The sequence below is a fragment of the Macaca mulatta genome, chromosome 17 (assembly GCF_049350105.2).
Source record: "Macaca mulatta isolate MMU2019108-1 chromosome 17, T2T-MMU8v2.0, whole genome shotgun sequence".
In the NCBI taxonomy this organism is placed as follows: Eukaryota; Metazoa; Chordata; class Mammalia; order Primates; family Cercopithecidae; genus Macaca; species Macaca mulatta.
In genome coordinates, this window is record NC_133422.1 from 11,714,473 (window position 1) to 11,742,443 (window position 27,971).

General features: G+C 39.5%; 1 long non-coding RNA gene and 1 pseudogene across 2 annotated transcripts; both read left to right on the forward strand.

The window, feature by feature from the left end:
• Window positions 1–7,399: 7,399 nt before the first annotated feature.
• LOC106994213 (elongation factor 1-delta pseudogene) lies at window positions 7,400–15,753 on the forward strand (annotated as a pseudogene). Its single transcript, XR_013407871.1, has 2 exons — window positions 7,400–7,572; window positions 14,603–15,753. The product of XR_013407871.1 is annotated as an elongation factor 1-delta pseudogene (transcript).
• A 2,632-nt stretch (window positions 15,754–18,385) lies between these two features.
• On the forward strand, window positions 18,386–19,851 carry LOC144336253 (uncharacterized). The gene is made up of 2 exons (XR_013407875.1): window positions 18,386–18,653; window positions 18,950–19,851. It is a non-coding gene; the product is annotated as an uncharacterized LOC144336253 (long non-coding RNA).
• The last annotated feature ends 8,120 nt before the right edge of the window (window positions 19,852–27,971 follow it).

The window sequence follows — 27,971 nt, forward strand, 5'->3', positions numbered from 1 at the left end:
TGTCTATTTACTTATGGATTCATTTCTGGACTCACTGTTCTATCCCACTGACCTTTTTGCCTATCCTTATGCCAGTACCACACTGTCTTTAGTGTAGCTTTATGTCAAGTCTTGAAATCAGAAGGTTTTTTGTTTTTGTTTTTGTTTTTTTAAGACGGAGTCTCCTCCTTTTGTCCAGGCAGGAGTACAATGGCGTGATCTTGGGTCACTGTAACCTCCACCTCCTGGGTTCAAGCAATGCTCCCTTCCTCAGCCTACCGAGTATTACAGGTGCCCGCCACTACACCCTGCTAATTTTTGTATTTTTTAGTAGAAACAGGGTTTCGCCATGTTGGCCAGGCTGGTCTTGAACTCCTGACCTCAGGTGATCTGCCTGCCTTGGCCTCCCAAAGTGCTGGGATCACAGTCGTGAGCCACTGTGCCCACAGAAATCGGTAGTAGTAATTCTCCAACGTTTTTCTTTTTCAGTGTCATTTTGGCTATTCTTAATCCCTTGCATTTCCATTTGAATTTTTGTATCAGTTTGTAACTTTCTACCAAAAAATTTTTTTGCTAAGATTTTGACTGGTATTACATTGGATCCACAGATCCGTTTTGTTACAGCTGAACAATACTGAGTCTTCTGACCAATGAACATAATATATCTCTCCATTTATTTAAATTTTCTGTAATTCCTTTTAGTCATATTATTTTAGTTTTCAACAGACATATCTATCACATCTTTTGTCAGATTTTTTCCTAAATATTTAATATTTCTATGACATTAAAACATTTTAATTTTGGTTTTCACTGCTAATGTAGAAACACAATTGATTTTTGTGCATTTATCTTATATCCTACAGCCTTGCTGAGCTCACTTAGTAGTTCTTGTAACTTTTTTATGGGTTCCATCAGATTTTCTACATAGATGATTATTTTATCTGCAAATACAGTTTTATATCCAATTGGATGCTCTTTGTTCTTTTTCTTGCCTGATAACACCATATAGAGCCTTCAGTACAATGTTAATAGAAGTAGTAAGAGCAGATGTCCTGCCTTCTTCCTGATGTTAAAAGGAAAGCAAGCATTCAGTCTTTCATCAAGTACTGTATCACCTGCAGGCTTTTTGTAAATGTCTTTTATTAGGTTGAGGAAGTTTCCTTGTTCTTGTTCTGTTGAGTGTCTTTAAAGAGGGAAATGGGCTAACCAGAGGTAGTTAGTTAAGACTCAAAGGGCCAAGTGCCTTGTCAAAGGTAGAATGCTTAAGGAACTAAGCCTCCAAGTAGCCAGACCTGTTGGGAGTCTGAAGCAGTAACTCAAGAATGAGATAATGAATACTACCACTGATCAGTGTCAGCAGGGGTGAGGAAGAAGACACAGATCAAAAGATGTTTAAGCGGTAACAATGACACGATTTGGACAGAATAATTCCAAGGTTTCTGGCTTGGGTCACTGGGTAAATGTGGTGCCATTTCCGTAAAATAAAAAACACAGACATTCAGGAGCTGCACATTTGGAGGAACCAGTTTTATACGTGCTGAGTTTGCACCAGGAAATAGTCAGTATGCAATTAAATATAGATATCTAGGACACTGTGGAGAAGTAGGGGGTGGAGCCTGCACTTAGACATCCTCAGCTCACAGAGGCAAGTTGAACCACAGGTGAGAATGCCCAGTGATGGTGGAGCCACTGATGCAGCAGCTCTCTCAGTTACAGTGGTCACGTGACAGCCTGGTTCTGGCAACCACATTTCTCAAGTTAAACACTGTCCTAGTAGTTGGACACACAAAAAACAAAATTTTTCAGTTCTTTTATGAATGCCAATTGTAGTTAAATCCCTTAAACAGAAGAAGAAGACATAAACTAACAGTACTTCCTCTCATAGACCATGTGGGCGTGTCAGGGATAGTGTAGAGAGGGAGATTTCTTGATGTTGTACCCTCTCACCAGAGAGCCACACAAGCCTAGAAAAAAAAAAATGTGCCCTTAAGCCTTACCTTAATTTGAGAAAAGGCCAGGCATTTACTGGCATTTTGCTGGGACTTGCACAGTTGAGCAAGGAAGAATGCAAGCGTAAATGAAGTTAGATTTCAAGCCAGTAAAAACTGGTTCTGAAGCATTTTTAAAAAGTAAAGTCTGCATGACATTAAAAACGGTGTTAAGAGTCCGCTTCAGCAAATCCCTGTATCACAGTTTCTGGAATAAATAAAGATGGTTTAGGAGAAGGGTTACTTACTAGAGTTAGAAAATTTTAAATGTCTTCTTACATTTTGTTAGGAATTACCAACTTGGTTTTAAAAGTTACAGCCAATTTTTTTAATGCAGACTCTTTTAAAGTCTGTATTATTATCTGGAAGACGTCTGATATATGATGGTGTTAAAATACATATTGTAACACCACTGATTGTTTTTCCTTTGGTCCTCTCAGATTGTCCCATCTTGTTTTTCCACTGTCCATACTTCTGCATGAGGTAAAGTCCTGTGTTAGGCACAGGATTGCTATATTTGTCATTCTGCGGACATTGGGTGCTAATGTCACACCTGAGTGCCTTTGCCCAGGGTCCACTCATCTATCTTGTGAACTTACTACTTCTCGTCTGAGAACCCTTTCCCATCCCCTCTCTCCATCAGGAAGAGAAGACGGAAGCACTTTTTTGTGTCACCTCTGCACAGAGCAGTCACTCTGTATTTCAATAATTTGTGTATTGTTGTTCTGCTCCTTTTTTAGATGAAAAGATTCTGAAGAATAGAGATCTTGAACATAGCATCGTGTCAAACGCATAATAGATATTCAGTAAATGGGGCCTGCCAAAGAGAGGGAGGGAGGAGAATAGAGTCTTTGAGGAGACCCTGAAGAATCTGAGCAGAAGGGACCTGAGACATAGGAAGACAAATGAGAAGTAATAGTGTCGTGGAAGCCACGGGAGCAGAGAATTGTAACAGGGGAAGACTGGTCATTAGTGTTCATTGCTATTGAGAGCCAATGAGATACTGAATGTTCACATTGTATTTTTAGGATCTGAGAAAAGATTTCCTCAGCCATAATCACACCACAGGTAATACTGCAAACATCATTACCCATATTGAGCGAAGATGTGTTGGCAACAAGAGGTGACTGGTGACCTTTTGGAGGGAGAAATCAATTGACCTGTTTGACTTGGTGATATCCGTCATTCCGATATTCTATACTGTTGTTTTTTCCTAGTGGCAAACCCACTGATTAGTAGGTCATCTCAGTTGAAAACTGAATAGAGTTCAAAAATAAGAAATGTTAGCAGGATACGCAGTATAGCTGGTTCAGCTTGAGATTTGGGAATTAATTTGGTAAATCCATACAGGCCTGAAATCTTCTTGGTGGACCATTTCTATGGAGGTGACAATGAGAAAAATGGTTACAGTTGTAAAATTATGTTGTTCTCAATATAATTACAGCTATCTCACAACAAGCAAAATAATTCAGCAGTTCTATTTAAAAGCTGCCAATGGGGCTGGACACAGTGGCTCATGCCTGTAATCTCAGCCTTTTAGGAGGCCAAGGCAGGAAGATCACTTGAGGTCAGGAGTTCAAGACCAGCCTAGGCAACCCCCATCTCTACAGAAAAAAAGCTACCAAAATCCACAAGGAAAGCATGGCTACAAAGTGAGGAAATGTCTTTCTACAGACTGTTTGAACAATCTGAGGGAAAGAAGATTAAAGTCTTATTACCAGGAAGAATAAAATTTCCATGATACTGTAACATCGTTTAATATAAATTACACAACTTCTTGAAGGATAATAAAATAATTCAAAAGAGATTAATGTATTGGATTTATAGGGGAATAGAGACCTTTAAAAACATAATAGTCAGCCAGGCATAGTGGCTCGTACCTGTAATCCCAGAACTTTGAGAGGCCGAGGCAGGAGGATCACTTGAGCCCAGCAGTTCAAGGCCAGCCTGGGCAACATGGTGAAACTCCATCTCTACAAAAAATATAAAAAATAGCTGGGCATGGTGGTGCACACCTGTAGTCCCAGCTGCTCAGATGGCTGAGGTGGGGGGTTTGCTTGAGCCTGGGAGGTGGAGGCTGCAGTGAGCCATGATTGCTGTCACTGCACTCCAGCCTGGGTGACAGATAGAGACCCTGTCTCAAAAATAATGATGATAATGATAATAATGGTCATTAAAACAGAAAATGTCCATTTATGTATTTAAAATTATTTATTTATACTATAAGTTTTGAAATTCCTCTTAGCCCAAAGTCTGTATCATCATTCTTCTGACCACTTGAAAAAAAAAATTCCACTTTGACTGTTGCTATACAGAAGGAGAGATGGACCTAACATTGTAATCTATAAATATTCTCATGTAGACAAACCACGCTAAATGTTCTGTGGTTGATTATCATTCATGTGGCAGCCAGTTTAACTCTTTTGAAAGAATGATTTACTTTTTCATGTTCACAGGTTTAATACTACTTTTGAATAAATAAAAATTCTTCCTTGTTTACATTGCTCTAATATTTTAACAATAGAAAAGTCAAGTTGTTCTCACTTTTCTCCATTAAAGAAGTGTGTTAAATGAGCTAGATCTCCATCTGTTTCTATTCTTTATGAGGGGAAAATGAGTTGGGCAGGAGAGAGATGAAGTTGGACACATCAGGAACTTCTCTTGCCTCTCTTAGGTCATTTAATTTTTAGAGGTTTAGAGGACTTGATGTACCTCTGAAGTAGGGTAGAGGATTTTTTTTCCTAATCGTAATTTAAATGTCAGGAATACATAATGCTTTTATCTAAAATGCATTTTAGTGTGAAAAAGCCTCAACATGGATACTTTATTAGTAATGCAGTTACTTTCTTATATACTCTGGGAAAAACTTTGAATTTTCTTGCTTTTTCTTTTTCATTCTGTGAACCTCAAAGACTTCCTGGCAACTGTTACACAGGGCAAACCTAGTTGAGTGAGCCAGATCACTCCTCAATCGCACAGTTGATGCAGTGAGAATTTGCTTGAAACCAATAATTGTTTTTAGGAAAGTAGAGAAAGACTTTTAATTCCTTTTAGATATTATACACATTGAACAATTGTTATGGTGGTATAGTTTAAGGCATGAACTTGAACTTTGGAGTCAGATAAAACCTGTGTTCAGATCTTCTCTCCTCTAATTCCTATGTGTTTGACTCTGTGTCTCAGCATCTTCATCTATAAAACAGGGTGATTAGGAGGAATCAATGAGATAATCCACGCCAAAGGCTTCACGCAGAATCTGGCCAGTTTTAAGTATGCAGTAAATGATGGCTATTATTGTAATGCATTCTAGATGCATATGTACTTTGTTCTGTGTTTTCAGCTGGACTCTTAAAGACAAAGGCACACTATGCAGACATGCCCGGTGTACACTCTGTGTGATAATAATGCCTTTCCTTAAAGACTTCTGTTTCATCTCATACACGCTCTTATTTGGCCCCGTGATACCAGTGTGATGGAGAAAGACACAGTCACCGAAGAGCTTGAGCTTCTGCTTTCCTGATTGCTGAATTTCTCCCCGTTAGCACCCAATCCTTTGTGCCCTAGGATTCTATCTTGCTTTATATTTGAAAATTAAACACTGTTCTTGAAGTTAGGGTTGCAGGAATGTATGTTTTTTCCTCCTATTATATCATTATCTCAAACTTTTAAAAATGCTTTTACTTTATATTTCCTTACTAGAAAAAAATGTATTGTTATTAGGGTAAGGGAGATTCAGGCAGTCTCATGGGCTTTTAGAAATGGTTTCATAAAAGTTACTCATTGTTTTGAAGTTCATGGTACATTTCAACTTGACTAAATTATTCTAGGTCCTGGGAGGGAAGTAGTGCAGATGATTCTCAGAATTGGTGAAATAACTTAATAATCTAATACATAAATATGATTGCTGGATTATAATTATAATAGCTGGATTATAATGGCAACTCTCAGTTGGGAATACTTGTAAAAAAAAAAAAAATGCTTTTCTCTCCAGAAAATCTGTTGCTGAAAGGGCATAAAGAGAACAAAATCTGTATTAGTGTGGAAGTATATTCTCAATTTGATAAAAAGAACCAGCTCCTACATATCAACAAACATTAAAACGTATTTAGCATCTAGGAAACCAAAATAAACAATGATTTCCGAAATGACCCCTAAATTCCTTATAATGTTATATATCTGTTGATTCCAGGCACTGGGAAGAGAAAAGGCAAATCTCATCTTCTCACATTGCAACCAGACACAGCACGAAAGGGGTGTTGTGTGTATGTGACAGAGAGAGATTGCTGATGGACATGGGCATAGCCCTGAGGCATGGCTGGGGAAGATGAATTATAGAGTGATGATTTCTGCACAGTCAGTTAAGGAAAAAAGTGCAGAACATTTCCACATACGTAGAGCAAGAGGGAAGGCAGGAAAGGACATAAAAGTGCAAAATCCAGGAGAGAGAGAGAGAGAGAGAGAGAAAGAAACTGGGTGACAGGACAAGCAGGAATCTTGAGTGAAGAAATGCTGGTTTTTCTTAGACCACCAAACCCAATGACCATTTTAGTTGAAAGCTAGGCAGAATCTACGCAAGGATAATAACATTGACTTTTTATTTGTGAGTGGAGGCCTGTCATTACTTCTATGGCTAAGGCTTGTTTTCTAGACCTCTGACTCCACTGCCAGGCAGTGGGAACTTCTGGAGAAGCTCTCTGCCAGCTGGAGCACAGGATGGAAGGGGTGGGTGGCAAGCAACAGCGGGTTCCCGGCACTGCTGCCTGACACACGCCCACAACCGGTTCCTTCCTGGTCATCACCAGTCATCTCTCATCTCCCTCTTCCAGCCAACTTCCAGTTGGTAGCCAGCCAAATAAGACATTGAATAAAGAAGGATGTTCATTCTGTGTTATGTGTATAGTTTGAAACTTAAAGGCATGAGGGAATGTAAAAATGCTTCCCCAAAACTGTTTAAAATCTGTAAGAGTTTGGGAAATGATACAACAAATTAGACTTGGAATTTACTTAGGCATTTATTCTTTAATAGTGAACTGTGTTTGCTCTATGCACCCATGAAGATGAAATTTCATGCAGCAACCATTACACCACTTTTGTTACCATCCACTCTGAGTCCCATCTGTTCAAATTCCCCAGTCTTCTGCAACTAATGTTTTTTTTTCTTTTTTTTTGAATCTCTCTTCCCCTGTGCTATTAACTGTAGAAAGGAGGGGCTACTTAGTAATTCTACACCTGTTCAAGTCCACGCCTATCAACTTGTTAAGCTTCCCAAACAAGTGCAGGGTAAAGCATGAGAACATCAGAGTCTGGGGCGGTGGCAGCTGCAACGGTGGCTGTGACGGTGGCTGCCACTGGGTTTGGCTTTTTGGATTTTTGTTCAGAGTCTCTAATGTATCCCCGACAATGGCGGTTGATGACAGCAATTTATTTTCCAGACCGAAGAACAAACTAAATTCATCTCAAAATGATTATAAATCATCAAGACGGAGTAGCCTGCCACCTGAACTACTCATAGGAAATGACATTAGAGGAAGACTTCAAAGAAACATTAAGAACTTGGATCCCATTCACCTGAGGCACCCGAAGAAGAGACCATCCATATTTCCAGGTAGGAATTGTTTACATTTATATCATCCAATTGAAACAAAACCAAACACACAGACACACACACAGATTATATTTCCCTTGTTACAATCAGTTGTTCATTTAAAATTAACTTGGGTTACATTCGAAGACTTTAAGTAAATAAACATGTTTGAATATAAAAGTTAGAATAATTGTTTGATCTGAAAGCAACCTATCTTCTTCCTTTTATTTTCTTTATTGATTGTAACATATTTAAGGACCTGTAAATAGGCAGCTATTTTATTACTTGTTGGTATCAGCAGGAAAGTGGAACTGCTTTGCTTGCAATCCTGAAGAATTCCATTGCTGTATTTCTTTCTCTGGCATTTTTTTTTGCAATATTACTGGATTGTTGGGTGAAGCTGATGTTTGTGTGCACCAAAAATTAACACCATTAAATACTCCAATGCATGTTTCAAATTCCTGTCTTGTATCAGAGCCTAAAACCATTTGTAGTAAAAAGCTCAACTCAACGGTGTGGATGGTAAAATGTATTAGAGCACAGGAGACATGGATTTCAGTCTTGATAGAGGGACTCTGATGTCTGCCCCAGATGTTTATGTGTGGATATTATAGATATGTAGATTGTCAGAGATACCTGTGACTGTGAACCTTAATTGAGCTATCTAAGTGATCACTGGAGAGTATGAATTATATAGCCAATTTGATTTTAATACTATCTGCTTTGGAATTTCCAGGAAAAACTGAAAGTGGTCTTTTTGTTATGGCTGATTGATTTATTGGAGCCTTCTTTATGGGGGACAGATGAGACTAAATTATTTTTTGGTTTTCTGTATTCATAGAGTTAACCCAACATTTGAGAGCTAACTCTATGAATGTAGGAAACCAAAAAATAATTTAGTTGAGTTTTACTTTATACAAATTATATGGACTACCCGAACAGCTGACTCTTTATACTGCTTCTGGAAAGCGAGAAGATGAAGATGATTTAGAGATATGGGACTCAAGATCGTGAGCTAAAAATTACGTTTCTTAAAGAAGCTGTTTTAATACATTTCTTCAGTTCAGTAATACTGCCCTAGTGTCACACTCTTCTGCAGAAACGAAGCAAAACTCAGCCTGGAGTGGGCCAGAAGGTGTAAGCGTGTAAGTGTGTTAAGGGGAAGGAGGGGGGATGGTATGAAAAGTGCTGGAAAGAGGAGCATTTGGGTGCCTGAAGTATTTCACAGAACACAGTCACTTTCTGCCTATTCACTTGGATCTCCTGAGGGTACCAAGGAGCTCAGGCCTGCTGTGTTTCCTAAAACTATGTGGTATGATGTACTTTCTGACAAGTTGGTTCACTAGTCCTTCTTCCAGAACCTCCTTGCAAGGCAGTTCTTCACCTTCTGCTTTTTCTTCACTTATTTTATTCTTTTTAAATTATTTCTGGATTCAGGTACATTATAATTTATCCTGCACTTCTCTGCCACCGCGGATATAGCCCCACCCCCATGCTTCATGAAGGCTTCTTCTTTCCAAACAACTGGATCCAGGGGAATGCCTCACTCCTGCAGCCAGCATTCCTGCTTTGCCCTCTCGTTCTATAAGGTCATCTGGCCCTGGCTGGTAGCTATCGCCACAGACTTACGAGAAGGCCTCTTGGCTTGAATCTTACATAAGTTGTCCTTTCTAAGATCTTGAGTTGACATAATTAATTTGACCAGGTGGAGTTGTGAAAAGAGCACTGAACTTCAGGGAGCTGAGTCCTAGTCTAGACTATGTCCTTAACTGCCTGTGTATGTTCTCCAAGCTACCTCACTGACCCCTGTGACCCTCAACTATACCACCTGTTTCTGCTCTTTCTGTGCCCAGTACTCTCGTTAGGGGCAGCAGCAGGAGAGGGGCCCTTCCTACCCCTCTCCCAGCCTCTCCACCAGGGTCTCCAGTGGACAAGTTAGAGAGTCACCTGTCCAGACTTTGTGCAATACTTACTGGCTACTTGATTTCTAAATCCCCTGCTACCTAAACCACGATTCCACCGTCAGTCAGACAGGTTTCACTCACTCACTGATTTTTACAGTGGATGATTTAGAAACTCCCCTGGGCCATCAGTTTTCCCACAGTGCCTACGTACCACCTGAAAACAGAAATGCACACAGATTGTGATAACCATTCCCATTCTAGCTATGCAGTGGGACATAAAGAATAGGCATGATAGATGTAGAACCCAATGGTCAGATAAATTAAGGCACACATCAAAACCAAGACTCAGACCTTGGTCTTTTGACTCCAACACTGAAGCTGTTTCTACTGTGTTCCACTTTACTCCATTGTCAACTGTTATCATTTGTCTGATGAGATTCAAGACTTGAAGACATGTCAGTGTTCCAATCAGCTTTCATTCTGACCCTTATATACATACAGACAACTTTATCCTCTGCCTGAAGTCTTGTATTTTCAATCCTGAACCAAATTACTGATTGATTCATTGATCACTTCATTCACAGAATATTCATTTGGTTCTTACACTATGTTAAGGATAAAACTTCAAGGATCTAACTGCACATTACCCTTTTGTTCTTTTTACCCATTGCTCCTTTAGGGCCATCTCACACTGCAGATAGTTACCTAAAATGCAAATCCACTTGTTTCATTCTCTTGCATAAAATTCCTCAAAGTTACCACTGCCCTTAGGATGAAGTCCAAACTCTTTAATTTGAAGTACAAGAGATGCAAATTCTGGTCACTGCTTCCATCCCCAGCCTCTTTTCTAGCCCTCCTTCCGCTTGTGTTCCAACAAACTTAGCCACTTTCAGATCCCCATGGTCCTTCACGTTTGCAATTCTAGGGTAAGTACTGTACACTCTACCTGAACAGTTTCACCCAACCAGTTTCTACCTTAGCTTTGGGGGTCAGCTTGAGATCCCCTCTTCCAGGAGGTTTTCTTGACTCCAGTGTTTGGGTTGGGTCCTTTCTACATCATTCTAACACCTGTACTTTTCCCTGTCATAGCACTTATCACACTATATTGTCGTTGTCCGTTTACTTCTCTGTATCTCCCCACTTGCCAGTGACCCAGGAACCGTATCAGTCTTGTTAACCATTGTTTACCTATCACAATGCCAGGCACACAGTGTGCATTCAATAAATATTTATTCAGGTGACTCAAATCACACTGAATGGAGTTAACTCTTGGTGTACCTTGTGTGCTCTGGCTTCTCCCGGACTCTGTCCATGGCATTCTCCCTCACCTCCCAACATACAGACGCACACTACACACACACGCCCTGCATTTCTGTTAGGCCTTTTCTTCCATTCTTCCCCTAGTTAAAGGCCAAATCCTAGGCTTTCATCTTCTTCCTCTGACCTCCTTTAGTTCTCCTTGATGCCACCTCCTTGGCCTCGGGGCTGCATTATAGTAACTTTATGTTTGTGTGGAAACTCTCTGAAAACAGAGACTATCTTGGTTACTTCCTTGCGTGGCTCATTTGTCTAGGAGGGGGGAAATTGCACAAAGTAGGTGTCCTATCAACATCTAGTGGTTAATTAACTGATTTGCTGTAAAGCCATGTCAACTCCATGGAGCCTATCTGATTCTGGCTCCAAGAAAGAATTAGTTGATAGACAGAGATTGCCAAAGGGAAAGGTCTTTATACTGATTTTTATAACAATCTGAACTCCTAGTGGGGGGAAAATGCAGGTATGGCTTATCTTAGTGTGTCATTCATTCATTGTCAGGATTCTACTATATGCTGGGAACGGTTCTAGGCCTTGGAAAGAGAGCAGAAAACCAGACAGTTTCTGGTTTAGGCTGATGGGAAAGAATTTTCCTAGCAGAGTACCTTGCATATTGCACACCTCAATAAATATTTCCAGAGTAAAGGAATGAATGACCCTCATGGTCACAGCAACAAATCTCAAAAGAAGAAATCAATATATTTTTAAGTCATATTTATATAAAAACATCAAAAACTAACATTTTGTCTTCCATTAAAAAAGCCTCAACAATAGAATGTTAGTGTGTGTTATTCGGCTGAGGTTCTATGGTCTTGGGTCTTAAGAGACCAGGCCTTAAGAGTCTAGGCCTCTGTAGGAAACAGGCAGCCTGGTCTCACGCTCCTTCTGAAAGAACTCCAGCAGCTGAGTTCACAGCAGTGGGCCTGGCTTGGTTTAAGGAAGCAAAAGAGAGAGAGAGAAGTGGTCCTGACACACACCATGCCCACAGACACGTCAGATTAAAATGAGCGTCTCACCCTGCACCTGGAAAAAGGGGGACTCAGGCACCAGGTGTGATGGGTTGTTCATTCAGCACTCTTAAGCCAACAAGTTGGGGTGTTTAATCAGCTAGTTCTTATAATATCATACTGATTTTACAGTCATCTGTTGTGAAAAGCAAGGAACCATCTGCTTGGAGGAAACAGGCGGTTCCAGGTACTTCCTTGTTGCTTAGTCAGAGGACAAGTGTGATGAGGACTGTTCGTGGCCAAGAGGAGAAGAGGGCCCCAGCCAGGACTCACATGGCAGGAACACCAGCATGTAGGCTAACGTTGCTTCTCGTTTTTAAGTCAAAATTCTATTCCAAACACAAGTTTTTTTCTCAAAATCCACAATCTAAAAACTTTACTTAAAATTATTTTATTTTTATAGTTAAGTGGATTTTGAGCATTTCTAAAGTTAGACTGCTGTCTTTGTTTTCTTCCTGCATGTAGGTTTTTATTGGAAACACAGGGTAGTCATAGGAACAATGGTGGCTAGATGCTTTCTGGCCTTCCTTCGGGTGAACAGACTCTGTCAAAGAGCTGTAGAGATTGGGGTCTGGTCTGGGTTCCCTCCTCAGAGCTTCCTCATCACAGGCACAGTGAAGGCACTCTGTGATTTGGCATGTCTCCTTAAGTGTTATGTTCTCTGTTAGAATTCTGTCATTCTAGACAGTGTGGCGATTTCTCAAGGATCTAGAACTAGAAATACCATTTGACCCAGCCATCCCATTACTGGATATATACCCAAAGGATTATAAATCATGCTGCTATAAAGACACATGCGCACATATGTTTATTGTGGCACTATTCACAATAGCAAAGACTTGGAACCAACCCAAATGTCCATCAATGACAGATTGGATTAAGAAAACATGGCACATATACACCATGGAATACTATGCAGCCATAAAAAAGATGAGTTCATGTCCTTTGTAGGGACATGGATGCAGCTGGAAACCATCATTCTCAGCAAACTATCGCAAGGACAGAAAACCAAACACCGCATGTTCTCACTCATAGTTGGGAATCGAACAATGAGAACACTTGGACACAGGAAGGGGAACACCACACATCGGGGCCTGTCATAGGGTGGGGGGAGAGGGGAGGGATAGCATTAGGAGATACACCTAATGTAAATGACGAGTTAATGGGTGCAGCACACCAACCTGGCACATGTATACATATGTAACCTGCACATTGTGCACATGTACCCTATAACTTAAAGTATAATTAAAAAAAAAAAAAGAATTCTATCATTCTGGAAGCCTGCAGACAGGTACGTTTGATGACATTTCAGTGGGGCCTTCAGGAGACATGCAGAACTTATGATCGGGGCATCCATAAACATGTGCTGTGAAAAGAGTGCCTCCTGAGATTGTGTTCAGTGGCCTTAGGTTGCGAGTGGGCTCAGTGGTTACAGTTTGTGAGGACAGGAACCATGTTTTCCTACACGGTGGTATTCCCCACAGCACTTACTACAGGGTTAGGTGCTTAATAGCTGGTGAAGTCATCAGGCAAGGTGGAAGACACGACGTGCAAGAAGTATGTCACAGCCACTCCACTGGCCACACCCCTGCCCATCTGGTCACACAACTTCCTTAAATAACTGCTTCTCAGGCAGGCCTTGCTCAGGGCCAAAGTCAAGGGAGCCTCAGAGACAAGAGTTTGAACACTTCCTCTCATGAAAGGACTTCAGCTCAGGGATTTCACAGAGTCAGTATCTGCTTCACAATTGGTTTCAAGTTCTGATCCCCCATCTTACTAAACGTGTAATCTGGGATAAGCCACTGGCCCTCTCAGAACCTGTTTCATCATCTGTGAAATGGGAGTGCAAACACAAGTTTCACCAGCTGTCTTAAACCCAAATGAGATAATGCATAACTATAAAATGATATACAGATGAGGTTGACTGTACTATTCTTATTCCTTGGTGGCATTAAAGGTTTTGTTTTTCATAATTAGTACTTTTTCTTTGAATGTGTGGGTGGTAGATGCAGTTGGAACCCTTTTGCAACTCTTCATGGTTGGAAAGTTATCTAAAGTTGCTAATCAGACCCTCTGCTAATGTAAATTCTATATAATGAGACACTGCTAAACACCCATTCATTTTAACTTTCTCATTAAAAAGGATGACATAGAAACCCTTCTTTGTAGTCAGTATAGATGTATTTCCTCAAAGTGAATCATTAAACTTAAGGGTTTTGTCATGTGAGGCCTCTGAAAATTGTACAATATTAGAAACATCAATGTCTGTGTTTAATAAACTTACTGGTAGCTTTACTGTGTTGAATGTCTCTACCTAGTTTTGTTTGTTTAAAACTTTGCTTTTGGAAATTTAGCCCTTCAACTTTTCTTTAACAAAATCTTGGAATGAACTTCTGATTTTTTTTTTAAAAAACTGCTTATATGTAATATTGTAAATGAGTTCACCACTAGAAAGTAATTTACTTAAATAATGAGATTTAATTTTAAAGCCTTTAAATATCAACACATTTTTATTTAAAATTTGATATATATGGCCTTTCCTGTTTAAAAATGCTGATGTAACAAAAACTGAGATAGCTTGTTTACTTTTTATTACAATAAATACGTAAAATTTATTTACAATAAATACATAAAATTTACTTACAATAAATACGTAAAATTTATTTACAATAAATACGTAAAATTTACTTACAATAAATATGTAAAATTTATTTACAATAAATACGTAACATTTATTTATTGGACAAGTTTATTAATGAGGATGGAGTTTTTGTTTTTGTTTTGCTTTGTTTTCTAAAAATGGACGAAAACACCCCCTTTCCTTAGGCGTCCCGTGTCCCCCGATTCCTCCTCCCTGGTTGCCGCGTCCTTGGCTGGCGTCAGAAAAATGGCTACAAACTTCCTAGTACATGAGAAGATCTGGTTCGATAAGTTCAAACATGACGTTGCAGAAAGGAGATTCTATGAACAGATGAACGGGCCTGTGGCAGGTGCTTCCCGCCAGGAGAACGGTGCCAGCGTGATTCTCCTGATACTGCCAGAGCCAGAGAGAACATCCCGAAATCCCTGGCCGGAAGCTCAGGCCCTGGGGCGTCTAGCAGCCCCAGTGGAGACCACAGTGAGCTCGTCCTCCGGATCGCCAGTCTGGAAGTGGAGAACCAGAGAGGCCCGGCTGAACGTGCTGGAGAAGAGCTTGCCCGGCCACCAGGCCACGGCCCCGCAGACCCAGCACGTGTCTCCCATGCGCCAAGTGGAGTCCCCGGCCAAGAAGCCAGCCACAGCAGCAGAGGATGACGAGGACGATGACACTGACCTGCTTGGCAGTGACAGTGAGGCAGCACAGCTGCGGGAGGAGCGGCTGCAGCAGTACGCAGAGAAGAAGGTCAAGAAGCCCGCGCTGGTGGCCAGGTCCTCCATCCTGCTGGACATCAAGCCTTGGGACGGTGAGACGGCCATGGCCCACCTGGAGGCCTGTGTGCGCTTCATCCAACTGGATGGGCTGGTGTGGGAGGCCTCCCAGCTGGTGCCCATGGGCTACGGTATCTGGAAGCTGCAGATTCAGTGTGTGGTGGAGGACAAGGTGGAGACAGACTTGGGGGAGGAGGAGATCACCAAGTTTGAAGAGCGTGTGCAGAGTGTCGACATGCAGCTTTCAACAAGATCTGAAGCCTAAGTGCATGTGTGTATGCACATGTGCGTGAGGCCCTGCCACAGTTAAACACTGAGACGGGCAAAAAAAAAAAAAAAAAAAAAAAAAAAGGGATGAAACAAACTTAATGAGTCAATTAATGGTAACCTGGTTACTTTTAAGGAAAACAAAAATGCTAATACTATATTATTTATGTGCATGCTTTATTAACAAGGGGAAACTGTTTTTACCTTTATGTAGGAACTGATAGTGAGCCCAGTATGAGCAGAAGATGTTAGATTTATAGCTCAACTTTAGGTTTTTCTCCCTGTCATGAAAAAAAATAAAACAGAGTTCTGAATTCAAGACTTGCCTTATAAGTATATTAAGAAATGACTTGAAGAGCTGTAACCTAAAAGTTCCTTTTCAATTGTTGCTCTATAGTTAATGTGTAGTTACAGATTTGAGAGCTTCCACATACTTTTCTCTCACATTCCTAAATAATGCTCTAATTATATATTCATATCTGGACTATGAAAATACTTTTATATCCATATAATATTTACTCAATATACTTCAGTAATACTTTTTAAGCACTTGCAGTTGTCTGCCTAAGTAATGCTTTTAAAAAAGTGTTTGGGAGGATAATGGCCCTCCAGTTATTCAGTTACAAAAGAAATGGCCAGACCCAACATTCTTTGTTTCAAATAATTTGGGGGAAAGTAGCTACCTAAAGAATCTTTGCTTCAGCATTTGTTATACGTCCATCTTTTTTTATAATCTGGAATAGTACGGATTTGGGAACAGAGCTTTACAAAATGGGGTGAAATGGATAGTTTTTGGTGACCGGAACGTAAAAACTCTCATTATAAGATGGTCAGAGCTGGACACAGTGGCTTACGCCTGTAATCTCAGCACTTTGGGAGGCCAAGGAGGGCGGATCACCTGAGATCGGGAGTTTGAGACCAGCCTGACCAACATGAAGAAACCCCGTCTCTACTAAAAATACAAAATTAGCGGTGCATGGTAGCACATGCCTGTAATCCCAGCTACTCGGGAGACAGGCAGGAGAATCCCTTGAATCCGGGAGGCGGAGGTTGCAGTGAGCTGAGATCACGCCATTGCACTCTAGCCGGGGAACAAGAGCGAAACTCCGTCTCAAAAAACAAAACAAAACAAACAAAAAAAGCTGGCCATGGTGATGCAGACCTGTAATCCCAGCTACTTGAGAGGCTGAGGCAGGAGAATCGCTTGAACTCAGGAGACAGAGGTTTCAGTGAACTGAGATGGCCCCATTGTACTCCAGCCTGGGTGATAGAGCAAGACTCCATCTCAAAAAAACAAAACAAAAAACAAAAAAGATGGTCAGAGTATTTTTCAGTCATGATTTTAATGTTTAGAATTTCCGTCCTAAGTGGTGTTAATCCTTTTGAGTTAAACAACTGTCAGTGTACCCTTGAACATCCTGGGAGTTCAAAGCACATAGAAGGAGGAACAACAAAGAAAATGTGTATTTTTGTCACTAGATTAATTGGTGGTGTTCTCTCAGGTATCAAATAACTTCTCTCCCACCTTGACACTTAAAACAGACTAAAGTCATCTTAATGAATAATTAATACTGAATAAAGTTTTAGAGTAACTGATTTTTATAAGCAAGAAAGATACCATTTCAAGAAACACTCTTTGTAGATTTTAAGTATCAAAATAGATGCTGAAGGGTAAATGAAAGGTATACTTTAGAAAGACTACATCTATTCAACAAAAATCTAAACTATGTTGTTGTATGTATATTGGGTGCAAAACACAGTGCAAGGACTCAACAATTGTTAAGACACTGATACACAGTAATCTGCTTTCCTATCTAATTTTTTTACTGGGAGAGCAGAATGCTTTAATTTGGGTTTTCCTGCTTCATTGACATCAGTATTTAAGCTTCCCTGTTGGACCAGCTAATGGCAATACTGACACTACGTCATCTGGTAGAGAATCCCTAACTGGCAACAATGTGTTTTCCTACAGGAAAGTCCCAGGGGCCTTAGGTGTCCTCCACATCAGGGTTTCTTAGTTGGGGGTTTGTATGCTTTTTGTAATTTATGTCTGTTCTCCACCCTCTAGAAAATAGCTAAGTGAGAAAGAGTCATAAGTGAAATATCCATCCTCAAGTCCCAACTCAGGAACAGTTTCTGGTTTGTTGAGAGTATCTTGGAGCCCCTGCATAACAAAGGGAATATTAACTTACCAATTTAGGGCTTTTGTTTTCAAATGATTGTGCAAATCTGAATTTCTAGAGGAGATTTTCCAAAATCCACAGGCACTGGCCAAGAGATGTGATTTACCAGGTCTACACTGGGCCAGGCATCTAACTGCAGTATGAACATTTTCCCAGGTTCATCTGATGTTTGTCCCATCCCCTGGTCAAGAACTACTGACTTAAAGAAAGTGGAAAAGATCTTCAAAGATCAAAGTTATTTGTAAACTATTCTAAGTTTCACGTGTAAGAAGCAAGAGGTAGCTATGTCTGGCAGGCCTCTGTTGCTGCCCCATGCAATCCAGTCCCCTTCCACGCACCCACCCAACCGCTACCACCCTCAAAGCTTAGTGTATTCTGTGGCAAAAGAGGAACCTGTAATTTGAGTTTCATCATATGCAAAGTGCCTCTGTGTCCCCACTCATAACTGTAAAACCCAGAACTGCACAGTGCAGAGTTCCAGACACACCCATCTTACGGTCTTTGTTCTAAATCCTGCTCACACCATAGGGTAAAACATTAGGACTCGCTCTGTGCCTCTCAACCATCTTTTTTTTTTCTTTTTATTTTTAGTTGACATATAATAATTGTACATATTTTTGGGTTACAGAGTAATATTTCTATACATATATACAATGAGTACTCACCAAATCAGGGTAATTAGCATATCCATCACCTCAAACATTTATCATTTCTCTGTGTTGCAAACATTTAGAATTCTCTCTTCTAGCTCTTTTTTTTTTTTTTTTTTTTTTGAAATGGAGTTTCATTCTTGTCGCTCAGACTGGAATGCAATGGTGTGATCTCGGCTCACTGCAACCTCCGCCTCCCGGGTTCAAGCCATTTTCCTGCCTCTGCCTCTCAAGTAGCTGGGATTACAGGCACATGTCACCATGCCCAGGTAATTTTTGTATTTTTAGTAGAGATGGGGTTTCACCGTGTTGGTCAGGCTGGTCTCGAACTCCTGACCTCAGGTGATCCACCCACCTCAGCCTCCCAAAGTGCTGTGATTACAAGCGTGAGCCACTGCACCCAGCCTTGGCTTTATGAGAATATACAATAAATTATAGTTAACCACATTCACCCTCCAGTGCTATAGAACACCGGAACTCATTTCTCCTATCTAGCTGTAATTTTATATCTGTTAACCAACCTGTCCCCATCCTTCCCTCCCCCGTGCCCTTCCCAACCTCTAATACTCCCAATCCTACTTTCTACTTTCATTAGCTCAAATTTTTGGGGGGCTCCCACATGTAAGTGAGAACATGCTACAATGAATTTTTTAAAATGGTAACAGTGCCTGTTAGAGGGAGCTGATTAGAGTAAGTTGGATGAATAAGAAACATTTTAAGGTTTTTAAAAATAAAAGCTCTCAACAATACAAGTGATATTATAAAATATAGAAATGTTTAATGAAAAAGAGTTAATATCATCTGTGATACTGAGTGCTGCACAGAAACTTCATTACTCAGAATTAGGATAAACTATAGCTACATATTTTCTTTTGTTACTGAATCACATCCATATGAAACAAATAGCAATCTGGAAACTTCGCAAAAGAGATATTCTCGAAATGTGGTTATTTGTAACAAGGATGCCACGAATCACTACATAATTATTTAAATAAAAGGCAAGGCAGTTTTGGAAAATTATAAACACTGCAAAGTTATGGCCTTGTATTTTTTCTTATTTTCTGCTAAATTAGAAAGAACTTCGCTGTTTCAAATATACTCAAGCTGTTCAGTTCTTCAACAAAAAGTAGGTGACTGAAAACTGTATGCTTAACTATGCTTAAGTTATTATTTATAGTAGTGATAGAAGCCATTTTATTGGCAATAAATCACTTCCTGATTTCCACACCAAGCATTCCCACATGCACAAACATAGGTGTGTGGGAGGAAGGGAAATGGGCAAGAATGATTTCCTTCAAGAGGCTACTGAGAATGAAAACTCAAAATCTGCACCCCTAGGGGTGGTGGAAGGAGAGGAAGAAAACTCCCTGCCAGAAATTTGGCTAACATGCTGAGCAGAGAGAACTTTAAAAGAAGAAGAAGGAGAGGGAGAGGGAGGAGAAGAGAGAGAGAGAGAGAAAGTGAAGGAAGGAAGGAAGGAGGGAGGGAGGCAGGGAGGGAAAGAAGGAAGGAAGGAAGGAAAGAGAAGGTAAGGGAAGGAAGGAGAAAGAGAAAGAAAAAGAAGAAAGAAGAAGGAAGAAGGAGGAAGAGGAGGAAGAAGGGGAAGAAGGAAGAGGAGGAGGGAGGAGGAGAAAAAAACAGCAGAAATAAAATAATGTGGCATCTGTATCCACAGACATGTCTTCCGGCAGGGAAAGTGTGAGGTGGTTTTTATTTTGAAAAGTTGATTGATATACACAGGGCTAGATAACTGATAAACTGCAGATAAGAAACTGGGTTTGATGCTTGTCTACGGGAAATGACGATGTTCCTTAAATGTCACCTAGATGGTTAAAAGGAAGGGAAGCATGAGTGGAGTCACTGCTGATTTGATGAGTAAGGGTTCCTTCTTTAAAAGGCTCTTTGGGATGGGCACGGTGGCTCACGCATGTAATCCCAGCACTTTGGGAGGCCAAGGTGGGCTGATCACCTGAGGTCAGGAGTTCGAGATCAGCCTGGCAAACGTGGCAAAACCTTATCTCTACTAAAAATACAAAAATTAGCTCGGCGTGGAGGCAGGCACCTGTAATCCCAGCTACTTGAGAGGCAGAGGCAGGAGAATGGCTTGAACCCAGGAGGCGGAGGTTGCCGTGAGCCAAGACTATGCCACTGCACTCCAGCCTGGGCGACAGAGCAAGACTTCATTTCAAAAAGTAAATAAATAAATAAATAAATAAAGTAAAATCAAATAAAAATTTATTTGAAAGTTCCCAAACATTGAAAATAATGGCGCGTTAACAGAAGATTAAATGAAATGAAATAGTAAGAATCAAAGGTTTCTGTTTCATTCTCCCCCCAAAACAACAACAAACTCTGTCTCTACCCAACTCTTGCCTTTGGAGGTTTTATAGGAATGTTGGCTGGGGTAGGAGAGGAGAGTGAGACAGAGAGAGAGAGATTGAGGCTTGTAAGAGTCTCTGGCTACTCTTTCTGTTGCACTTCTCTTTGAAAGGCTCCCTAGGGCAGTCTGCCTCTTATTGCTCTAAAATTAAGATAGGATCAAGCTCTGTTGTAATTGGGCAGCAGAGGTAGACATTATGCCAATATATGCCATTTTGGTGTTCAGACAGAAGTCCAGCATTGTGAGTTACTTTCATTATGTGTAAAAATACGGTGTGGAGAAGTAGATAAAAATTTGCTCAGAAATTCACTGCATTCTTTCAGGAGCTATAGCAGAGTAGCAATTTATGATTTTGTTTCTTTTAAATGTGGAAGTTTGGAATTCACAAATGCTATAAAATAGATCAATATATAAAAGTTGTACACAAAATGCACATTAACCAGCTGACTAGAATTTTGCCCCATTCCCGAACCAGAATGTTTATGAACCCCTAATCTCCTGTACTCTACAATTCTAATCTCAGTGTGCCACATTGCTGCATGTTACTCATTGCTGAATGGAGTGGCACATAACATCTATTTAAATGTTGCCTAATAGAACTATGGTATAGTTTAGGACTTTATATGAAAGTTATAAAATTTGAAATGCCATGAATTTCATCCCAGTGGCAACATTTCCCTAGTCAGCTTTTAAGGAATATGATTAAATGAGATGTATACTCCACTTTTAAAATATTTTAATTATCAGACAAATAGAATTACATGGTTTTTTTTTTAAAGCCACATAGATTCTTCAAGCTTGGATCTTGCCAAGCCTGGACATCAATGAGCTGTTTCAGTTTGTTGTCATTGTTGTTTTAATCAATGATAGGGCATCTTGGAAAACCTTTGGCATTTCCTCAAAAGTTTCCTTCTTATTTTCCCGCCTAATTATTAATCTCATATAAGATATGCCTTTGATTCTTGGGGATTTACTATTTTTTGTTTATAGATTAAGCTTCAAAAAGTGCATGGTGGTTATGCTGTTGAAGAACTTAGACAAGAGAATAACTCACTTGGCAGTGAGCACAGTGGAGAATCAAAGAATCAGTGAATTGTGGATCTGAAAGAAATCATAGAGAACATCAAGTTCAGCGCACTCATGTTACAGATGAAAAACTGTAGACCTACAAAGACAATTGACATGGAGGGCCTTCTGATTCCCATAATGTTCTATAGCATCATCCTTCATGAGATCATCACAGAAACCTAGCTTAAGAACCTCTGGGTCATTTTTATATGCCTGAAAAGTGAGAGGAAAATGATACGCACACCTTCCTGTGGGTCCCAGAGGCCAACAATCCGTGCATCAGCCTGTGTTTATTAAATACCCACATGTCCTCTGCTGTGCACCAGATGCTGGTGGGCAGGGCTGGTGTGTAAGTAGAGATTGGAAGTATTAAAAAGTACATGTCAGTCACACTTGGTGAGACACGTACTGACAGGTGAACCTAGCCTAGTGCACAGCATCAAGACCTCAACTGGTTTTATTTTGCAGTCTGTCCTTAAAAGAGAAAAAGTCCTTCTTTGATGAAAATAGCCATTAAGTGAAAAAGAGGAGATTTGAGTTCAAGGTGTTATAGCTTTAGCTCGAGGAAACACACAGGAAGTGTGATTCTCCTCAGAGATATGATCCAGGAGAAAACCAGGGTCCTAAACATTCCTTTTTGAAGAATATGTCTCAGGATATATTCCTTTTGAAAGGTAAGGGTCTACTCAATGGTCACCATCCTCACAGACTGAGATTTGTTACCACTCCCATTTCACAGTGAGGAAACTGAGGCATATGGAAAACAATCTGTTAAACGTTAAGAGAACCAGTTTGAAACTGGGTGAAAAATTGCAACTTCTTACCTTTAAGTTATCCTTTACCAAATATTCCCTGAAGTTTGTTCCATTCTCATGTTAAAAAAAAAAATTGTAACCAAAAGTAGCATTACTGCTATGTGTCTTAGTAGTTGAACAAAAAAGTGTATCATTTTTCCCACACAGATAATAACCAAATTCCTATTTAAAAATCAGTTAAGAAACCTCTAATTAAAGGGGCAGTGAATGGAAACAGTAGATTTGGCCTAAATATGCTGGTGGAGCAGCTGTGGGCCTGCATCTGTCATGAGTAAAATACTCATTTGTGGGAAGTGGGTCCCCTTTTATAGGTTGTCAGGGCTCAATTTAGTCCCGGAAAAAGATGTCACCCTATTATTTTATGTGGTCCTCAGCTTAAAAAGGTGTCTAACTGTAAGTACTACACCTCCGAAGCGAGATGTTAGAAATAATCATTGCCTTGGAAAAAAGATTCTAATAAAGCAAATTTTAAAAACAAATACAAAGCCCAATTTCTCATAAGCACAAGAGTTTGAATATGTAGAAGGTCATTTTGTTTTGTTTTTTATTTGTTCTGTTGAGTAGTAGAAGGAAAAGATCATATGACTTCATATAACCCAAATGTCATCTGGGAGCACTTTGCTCTTAAAATTTAAGTAGATTGGTCAAGCTTCCATTCCATACCTGTGGGTAGTCTCGGGCTCAATCCAAAGATGTTTATAACTTTTCAGGGACATGGGTCCTTGTGCTTAAGTTTCTGCTCCTGTGAATGTTTTGTTTGTTTGTTTTTCCTTTGTTGGTCATTTATGATTTTTTTCCCCTCATATTGTCTCTATTCTGTATTGTGTGTGGGTTCAGAAATGAAGTTCACCTTCTTGCCTTGACTTCTGCAAATAAAAACTCAACCCAACCATAAAAGCCTCTGTATGTGTAGTGGATTCTACTGGATATCTGGAGAGACAAAAATAATACAAAATGTAGATATTCATTCAGCACAAACAACTTTGATTTAACAGCAGAGGGCCTTATTCTTGCAAAGCCCTCTCGGCCACCCTCCCCTTCAAGATTTCTTAAAGCATGTTCTACCAGTATTCAACCTCTGGTCATCAAGATGGCTCTTTTTTCCTTCTCTTCCATCTTTCCTTTCAAATTTCCTTCTACCATAATGTCCCCAGAATTTTACTTTCTTCTTCCTCAATCATATAGAGCAGTTCTGCTCTTTCCAGCCCTACTCCCAAGCCCTTCTTCAGACCTATCATTGCACATCTGAAACCAATCAAGGTACCCATTATAAACCAAAGGACCACCTGAGACTACTCCCTTTCAGCCCATGGTTATCATAAGGGTCCATGAGAACCTTCTGCAAATCTTGTTAAAATTTCAGATGCTAGTTTTTCAGATTTGGGGTTGGCTGAGGAATATGTACTTTTAATAGTCATGATTTGATTCTGTTAGAGGGATCTTCAGCTTTTTCTTTGAGAAACTGTAGTCTAACAAGACTCATCCTCTACAGAAGTCAGTTGGAGTCCAGACAGCATTTTTTTCTCTTTTGCATATACTGTAAACCTTAGTCCAAACAGAGCCCTGGAAAATCTGCATGGTGATTGGAGTTAAACATCCCTCCATCATCCTGTTGCTCAGACTCTCTTACTTACCAAAGACCATGCTCTTTTTTAGAAGTTCTGTCAATTAAAACTTTGGTACACTCATTAGGAAGGGATAAAACATATTTCTCCGGTCCTAAGAGGATTTCTCTTGCTATGAAAATAGTTGTATTCACTTGAACAGGCACAGTGACTGGTTTAGCCAAGGCACATAGAAGATAAAGCTTGTTTGGGGACAACCCAGGGAACTTAAAGGATCAGTGAGTAGAACTATCTTGTTAGCAGAGTTCCACGTTATTTTATATTTTTATTACTCAATAGTTTGTGATAAGTTCATATGTTAATTTGAGTAACAGCATTACTCAATGAGGGTAGCTTTTTTTGCAACTCATTTTACAATACAGCTTTGTCCTTTCTGAAAAATAATTTAATTACAAAAAATCAGAAACTGATTGGAGGGTCATTATCAAGTGTATAAATTATCCATAGTATGAATTGATACATTTCCTTATATAAATGCATTTTAAATTATTCATTTTATAAAAATGGGATATATGCTTTTCAGGAAGATATCAACTCTTGTATGAATAAATAAATATCTATATTATTCCTAATAAGTTTACTGTCTTTTGACATGCATCTGTCATTGCTCTTTGAATAGAAGAGCTAAGTTTTCTATTTTTTTTTTCCTTTCCCTGACACGTGTATCCAGTGATTTCTGCCCACCGTCGGTGCTCAGGAAATGCCGATCCCTTCATCCCCATAACTACATTATATTCTCCTCCTTCCATTAATAGCGTGTGAATCTAGCCCATAATTTACCCACCTAGTGTGCCCTGGATTCTTCCTTCTAAAGTGGAATAAAAATAATTGCTGATCCCAGGAATGTCTACCATCCTAAAGACTCCTGGAGTCTAGAACTGCATTCCTGAAGTAGTTCTCTCATCTGCTGGTAGATTGTCTGTAACAATCTGCTTTTTTTTTTTTTTTTTTTTTATAGTGTCTCTCTCATGTTTAAGCTTTTTTTTGGAATCAAGCCCACATTCTTCAGCACGGCATTGAAGACTCAGCAGCCCTCCCAGTCTGGCCCCATGCACGATGGAAGGCCTTCTTTCCTGGCCCTTATCCTTCTCTGCACACTACTCCAGTCCCACCATACCATGGACTGCTCTCTGACCCTGATGGCATTCCCATGGCATATGTTCTCACACAGCCTTCCTCATTTGCCCACCTTGCTTGTCTCTGAGTCATATTCTATTCCAAGGCTAAGCTCAAATGTCATCATATCTCTCAAACTGTCCCTCACACTCACACCCCCACATGGTTTAGTTGTATTCTGCCTTTTGTTCCACAGGTCTTTGCACATCATGGTATTATGGCGTTTAAGTCTGTACATACGTATTGGTATTGCCATCCCCAACCAAGGTTCCAAGGCTTCTGAAGGTAGAAAACTATATCACATAAATGAAGAATGAATGAATGAATGAATGGAGTGAATGAATGAGTAAATATTTAGCCTATCTGTCTGAACTGCCTGCTCTGTCTTAGCCGTTGGAAACATGCTCACAGCTAAATCATTTTCTAAGAAATAATAATCTTCCTTAGTATTAATTTTATGTTATTTTTGTCTCTTCTCTCCAAGCCCTTATCACTTGGATTCTTGCTATGTTACTTTTGCTTTAAGATATCCCTGTTGTCTTATTAACTACTTCAAGTCCTACACAGATTTATGTAAGTGAGAAATATACAATATCCTCTGTACATCCCCTGAGCTAAATAAAATCATTTTCCATCAAAGGCAGCATCACTGTTTTCACTTCTCTTTTCCTTACTATATTTTGGATAAAGATAATGTAGGCTTTTCATGCGCCAATCAAGTTGCATAATGTTTCTGAGTCAGTATTCTTTACCAGTTTATCTTGCTTCTGCATATATGGTTGGCTATGATTATTTGACAGTTTCTCTTGTCTAACACAGATTTACAAAATCAAAACTTTCTAATTCTCTTCAGTTTTGCTGGTGTCATTATGTATGCCATAGTTGCAGAATTGTGTTTTGTGCAACCATATAGAAGAATAAAATACAGAGGATGAAAAGAGACTCAACAAGGAGAGGTAATCTTAAACTTGTCAGAAAATAAAAGTGAATTTCCTAAAATTATTAATATGGTGACAAGTATATACAAATTTTGCATTAAATAATTGGGTGTAAATTCTTAACCCTAGGAAAGCTTATTGAAACGATGACTCTTTGATGTATGGAATGGATTGTTTACCAAATGAAGCAACATAACAGATATCTCTGGAATAACCAGCTTTACAGCTGACAGCAAACTCCTTAGGGCAAGGACTTTACATGTTTGGCACATTGTACTTATACTTACTGTATATCAGTGCTGTTTAAATATTTAATAACAGTTGCTCCCATACCTATTCCTGGCTGGTCCAGCCTTCCTGACTTGTCATGTTCATAATCAAATATGTATTTCTACATTAATCATTTGGGGTGTGGTGCCACTTTTAATCCTAGGCGGGATGGTGCCATCTTCTGAAGGCTTGGGGTGTGCTCTGGGTGACTAGAATAAAGATAATTAGCTATGAATATCAAACATTACTTTTTATTTTTCTTATTTAAAAATATGTTCCTTTTTAGAGATAGATTGCTTGCAGAGTGAGCTGTATTGTTTTCTAAAGGTGAAGCAGTGACTGTTTTTGGAGATACACTAGGACCTGGGCTTCATCATCCAGGCTCTGTAACTAATGGCGTGACCTGACCTCTCTGGTCAGTTTGGTTATCTGTAAAGAAATCCTCCTGGGCTAATTGCAAATGGTTCCCAGAGTTTTAGTGTTATTACCTATTTCCAGTTGTAATATTTGTGCTTATTTACTTAGAAGAAATAAATTAGTTTACTTTTAATTTTTACTGGGAAATGTAAAAAAAAGTGCTCCTACTTAAATGTTTAATCTCTTTTGTGATTTATTTCTTCAAGGGGAATTTACCCAATATTCATTATATAGAAAAAGAGAGTGATGGCAACATATGGGAACTCCAAAGCACATACATATAGAATAACCTAGCTATTTAATTATGTAAATTTTAAAAGAAAAACAAAATTTAGTGATAGAAAAGAACAAAATCTCTTGAATCTGGAGAACAGGAGTCTACTAATTGTGTGAACCGTGTCCCTTGGGTTCTTTAACAGTTAAACAGGAATCTTTCTGTTTACCGGAGAACAAGAAATGAGATAAAGACATGAAGATGCATTGTGATTGTGGACACTACGATAGGGGAAAAGTTTCTTTTTGTTAATTTTTAGTTGTTGTGGGTACATAGTAGATGTATATATTTATGGGGTATACGAGATGTTTTGATATGGGCATACAATGTGTAATAATCACATCAGGGTAAACGAGGTATCTGTCACCTCAAACATTTATTCTTTGTGTTATAAACAATCCAGTTATACTCTTTTAGTTATTTTTAAACATGCAATTAAATTACCATTGACTGTAGTCACTAGTCACACTGTCATGCTATCAAATACTAGATATTTTCATGTAAAGATACTGCTAACAGACTGATGCTTCCGAACTTTTCTGACAAGGGGAGTGCCTTCATCTTCATTCACTCACACTTTCTCTCCTAACCTCTCTTGAGACTTTTGCCACAATTTTCTTATGTCTGGACACATTTGGAGACACCATTTTTGCTCACGCAAAACAATATTTGTTGTTGTTACAGCAACACTAATCAGCCCACAGAAGGATTTAATCTGTTATTTGTTTCCATCAATAGCTTCTTCCAAATGCCCAGGTGTATCTGCCAAAAGTGAAGTAGTAAA